Raw genomic sequence first — 5,545 nt, 5'->3', positions numbered from 1 at the left:
GTGAGACCCAGCAGGTTGAAATACTTTCCTGTGAAGTCTCTGGGCTCTGTTTTTCTTATCCTGCCCAGTATGTGGCGCTTGTCTGTCTGCGGGTCCCACCAGCAAAAGATGTTCTGTCTCCTTTAACTTTGGAAGGCTCTCCCTGCTGTGTGCATGGTGGAGACAGAGGAAAGGTTGTACGCTGGTTTTAATGGCTTCAAATTGCAAAGTCCTGGGATCTGAATTCCTTGACAGAGGGATTCCACCTGAGATGCATTTCAACCCTCCCGTGGGGAAGGTTCAGGTGGTAGAGAGCCCTGAAAGCAGCCTGTTTCTGCGTTTGGGGCAGTTGCAACCTGTGTAACCCCGGCGCTGAGCCCAGAGGCACCAAGCCTCCGTAGAAACAGCCGCAGAAGGCTCTGTTTCACCCCCTTTCCTCTTTTTCAGTTAGCCCAATAGGCGACTTCCACCTTGATCAGTTTTGCCTGAGCTGGGGGCCTATTTTTAGTAGTCAGAATTTGTTTATTAATGCCACTATTGGTATTTGGTTGGACTTAGTCCCTGCTACTGTTGGAGACTCTTTCCTTTCCCTCCAGGTAGCCGCCCACGAGGGAGGGGCACCGGCCACTGCAGCTTGGGGAACTTGCCTCTCTGAGACTCTCAGCCGGCCCGGGAAGGAGGGAGGGAGGGGCGCTGGCCACCAGCCACCACGGCTCGGGGAAGTGCGCGCCACTCGGGGATCTCACCACAGCGGAGTCTCGCAGTCGGTCCAGCTAGTCCAGACTGGGGTACGCTGTGTGTCCGGTCTCTGTCGTGCCTCCAGGAGCTGTTCTGTACTGTTTCTGGTTATTTTGTAGTTGTTCTGGAGGAGGAACTAAGAAGCACGCACCTTACTAAGCCACCATCTTGGCCCCCCTCTCGGACTCCCATATCTTTAAGATAAAGTTCAAGCTGTCCAGCAGGGCTGAAAAAACCCCTCTGTGGCTTGGTTTCTGTTCCTGTCCATTCCTGCCCTTTCCTGCTTTACACCTTTAGAAAGGCTGAACTGTTTTGCAGTCCCCTTCCACACAAACAGCTTGACCCTGGCATGCCTCTCTTCATGCTATTCTTTCACCGTCACCTTTCCCGTCTCCTGGTGAGCTCTGACTCCCTTCAGTACATAGTTCAGACATCACGTCACACTGACAACCTGCCTGAGGTTCAGCTACCTGAAGGCCCTCTTTTCTGTGGTCTTCACACCTGGGCACACCTTGTCTCAGCTCCTCACCTGAAAAAGTGAAATGGCCCATTTATGTCTGTCCCTTCAGCTGGCTAAAAGGACTCGAGGGTAGCTTTCACATAATGGCATACTTTTGTCTTTCTTTATGCCCTCTTGCCTACTCCATATCTCTGTTTCAGACTGTTGCTACCAGCCAATACACAGAGAAAGAGAAGGGCCTTAGAGATGGATTCCTTCACCACCCTACCCGGCTATTACAAGGTGAAACAGCCCTTGGAGGGAGGCCCTACCTTCTCAATTATCTCTTGGATCTAGCATAGCACTGAAACAGAAGGGCTGTTCAGGAAGCCCTTTGCTTCAGTTTCCCAGACTGCTCGAGCAAATACTATGCAATGGGTTGGCTTAAACTAGGGGAAGATTAGATTAAAGTTTTGAAGCTAAAAGAAAGTCCAAATCAAGGCATCATCAAGCTGAGGTTTTCTCCTTGAAGACCATGGCATTCTGGGACTGTCTTCCGTGTCACATGGCAAGACACACGGCTGTGTCACCTGGTCTCGTCCTTCTATTCCGGGTTCTGTTGGTAGAGTTTCTTGCTTCTGTGGCTTTCTCTCTGTCTGAATTTTATTTCTTGTAAAGGACTCCAGTAATAGGGCTAAGGCCCATCCTTACTGGGATGAGCACACCTTAACTGAAGTGACCTCATCAAACATCCGACTTACAGCATGGATTAAATGTAGAACATGTTTGCTGGGGTACATACAGCTTCAAGCTACCACACCCTTCCTGATTTGAATTGGAAAAAAAATGCTGTAAAGAGATCTTTCATAACTCCTGAACTTTTTCCTGAATAATGTGTTCCCTGATTTCTCACATACTTGTTTCATTCTGGATTGTTGCTGGAAAAATAGGAATAAAAAGGTGTGGTTTTATGTTGGTAGATGAGATACCTCCACTGTCACTATATTTGAAGAGGATATTGCTATGAGGCAGTATTGTCCTCTAGAAAGAATGGTGTGGGGAGGCCAAAATGCCCTCTCCCTTCCCGTAACTTCTACTATGGGCATAGGACCCCATACAATTGGGTACTTAATTATATAGCCTCTGTATTCATCTTCTTACAGACTTCTCTCCCCACTCAGACCATAAGTTCCTTCAAAGTTTATACTTTTCATTTCCTTTAAGACTCCCACAGCTACCCAATGCCATGTTGAGTAAATGAGGATTGGTCAACTTCTAATAAGCTGAGTGATGGCCCAGGAATGACCTCAGCATGTACAGTCTCCATTGGGTTGTGACTGTGGCTGTGTTTCCAGAGCCTGCTGTCCTTGGCTTCATCTGCAATTCTTTTCTAGACAGGTTGTGCTTTTACCAAATTGAATCACCTCATTTCTGCTGCATGTGACCTGCTGGCCACTGTCACTTCCTTTGCAAGTTGGTGCATGAGTCAGAACAATGCTAAAAAGCCAATAATAGTAACAGCGAGCCTTAACTGAACCCCTATAATGTACCAGGCTCTCGCTAAGGACTGGATATGCAGCATTTCATTAATCAAAGGACCATAACCAGTTTACAGACAAAGACATGGAGCTGAGAGGGATTATGTAACTTGGTCAAATTCCCAGCCAGTGAGGGTTGAAACCAGAATTCAGATTCAGGCAGTCTGACTCTAGGACCCAAGTGTTTGTTTTTTTTTTTAATGGCTTCAGGTATATCATTTTCATTTACTTTTGAAATAAATTTTCAATTTTACAGTAGCTCTAGAGTTACAGGATAATTGCAAAGATAAGAGAGAGTGCTCCGGTTTAACCCACACCAGATTTCTTTAGTGCAAATATCTAATATTAGCATGATACATTTATCACAACTAATGAACAAATATCGATGCATCATCAGTCACTAAAATCTATACTTCATTCACATTTGCTCAGTTTTTACTTAATGTCCTCTTACTGTCCCAGGATCCCATTCAGGTGGCAGACTACATAGGACCCAAGCTTTTTACCTCCCAAGATTGTGGGTCTGATCCTCTGGTAGACCAGCCATCTACTCAGTAACAAGTCATAGATAGTACCTCTAATTCTTCCAGGCTGATGAATGTAACTAGTCCTTATTTTCCATGTTATTCATAATTATACTGTCTTTATTGAATACCATCATTCATGCTTAGGGAACTATACATAACTAAACTTTGTAGAGAAAACATGGCCCTTACCCTGGAGATAGGAATAGGTTTTAGTTTGTTAGCTGCTGGAATGCAATACACCAGAGATGGATTGGTTTTTAATAACAGGGGATTTATTTCATTAGTTCTTCAGAGGAAAGGCAGCTAACTTTCAACTGAGGTTCTTCCTTATGTGGGAAGGCACAGGGTGATCTCTGCTGGCCTTCTCTCCAGGCCTCTGAGTTCCAACAACTTTCCCCAGGGTGATTCCTTTCTGCATCTCCAAAGGCCTGAGCTGAGCTGCTAGTGCTGAGATGAGGTATGCTGAGCTGCTGTGGCTGTGCTACATTGAGCTCTCTCATTTAAGCACCAGCCAATTAAATCCAACATCATTCATTGCAGCAGACAGGACTCCTAGCCAACTGCAGTTGTAATCAACAACAGATGAGGTTCACATGCCATTGGCTCATGTCCACAGCAATAGAACTAGGCACCTTCACCTAGCCAAGTTGACACCTGAACCTAACTACCACAAATAGCTGTAATTAATGAGCATTTGCTATGCACTGGACACTGTAATGTATTATTTTCAACTCTACAAGATAAGGAAAATATGATTCTGAGAATTGAAGTGACTTGCTCAGGCTACAACAGCTAGTAGAAGCTAAGCTAAGATCTGAGTGGCCCCAAGGGCAGCATAGAACATAAAAATAGTTATGCTTCATTTATCACTATCATTCATTCATATGTGTTAAGTATATACAAATGTGCTAAATATATTATATGTAAATAGATATTAAATATGTGTATATGTTAGTGACAGGAACCTGGTCCATAAGCCATCCAAAATGACTGTGTACTCCCAAATGATCCAGAAATCCTCAGAGTATAAACCTGAGAAACAACAAAACCACAAATAACTAACAAATAAAGAAAAGACAGAAATATGAAGTCTCCAAAATCAACTTCTCGCCTCAGTCTTTGCTTCGATTGATATGGACAGACCCAAGTAGTGGGATCTCCACATCAAATGCTCTTCATGTTTCTTCATATTGTACTAATACTGCCAAGATCAGCACGGATGGGAACAAGGTCTCAATTCTACATGGTTTCCTTCTGTTCACCACAGCCACGAACCTCACAAGGATACTCCATGAGTTGGGGGAGTACGTTTCCCACTGCCAAAATGAAGTGGAAAAGAAGCCCCTTCCTCTGTACTGATGAAATGGATTATTATCAAGAAGCTGGAGCAGACCTCAGGAGCTGCTACATCTGTGAACTAACTATAAGAAAGACAGGGGACATCAAGTATACCAAAATTAAAATCACTGATTTTAGCATGTACTTGTAGTAAATACATACCTCTCAGAGGTCAGCTTCTTTGGAGAATTTTGCAACTGGCTTATCCTGGCAAGCCCACCAGGATGCTCTACGCCTGGGGTTCTCAACAACTGCTGCACACCAGAACCACCTGGGGACTTTTTAAATTCTTAAAACCAGACCAATTAAATTAGAAGCTCTGTAGATGGGAATTGGGTGTCAGCATAGTTTAAAGCCCCTCAGGTGATTCAAAGTGTAGCCAAAATTAAGAACCATTGTTTTACAGAAATGTTGCAAATAGGTTTTCCTTTGGTCTAAGTGATTGATTGGTTGGATTGGTTGAATCTGCTCTCAATATATATTCCAGTTAAAATCATCTATTTTATAGCTTATGGCTCAGAACAGTAAAGTTAAAACAAATGCCTTAAGGGAACGGTCAGATTCAATATATGTTTTGTGGGGAAAAAAATGACCTTATCATTTTTGTGGTCAGTTCTATGGGAGAGTAAAATTATCCCTGGCCTGGGAAAGAATAAAAGAGTAAGGCTCTCAGATTTCCCAATAGCATGTCAATTGCCTTTAGTGCACATCTGCGGTCTCTGGAGCTTTCACTGATGAATCAAACTGAATATTGTTATGTCGGGTACAAAGCAGAGAGAATTTGGTCAGGAATTGACCAAAATCCATTCATTGGCAATAATTTCCTGGATATTTCTGATATTTTATATGCAACCTAAGGGACATATCAGTTCTCTGTATTCAATCACTGTATTAAATTAGATCCTCAGGAGACAATGTACTTAGTTTATGTTATCTTACCATCTGCAAAAAGTACCTTGACAATTTAATTTTATGCTTTCAATTTT

This window comes from Tamandua tetradactyla, chromosome 14 (assembly GCF_023851605.1).
Source record: "Tamandua tetradactyla isolate mTamTet1 chromosome 14, mTamTet1.pri, whole genome shotgun sequence".
Lineage (NCBI taxonomy): Eukaryota > Metazoa > Chordata > Mammalia > Pilosa > Myrmecophagidae > Tamandua > Tamandua tetradactyla.
The sequence above is the reverse complement of the archived record's forward strand: the minus strand, read 5'-3'. Positions refer to the sequence as shown.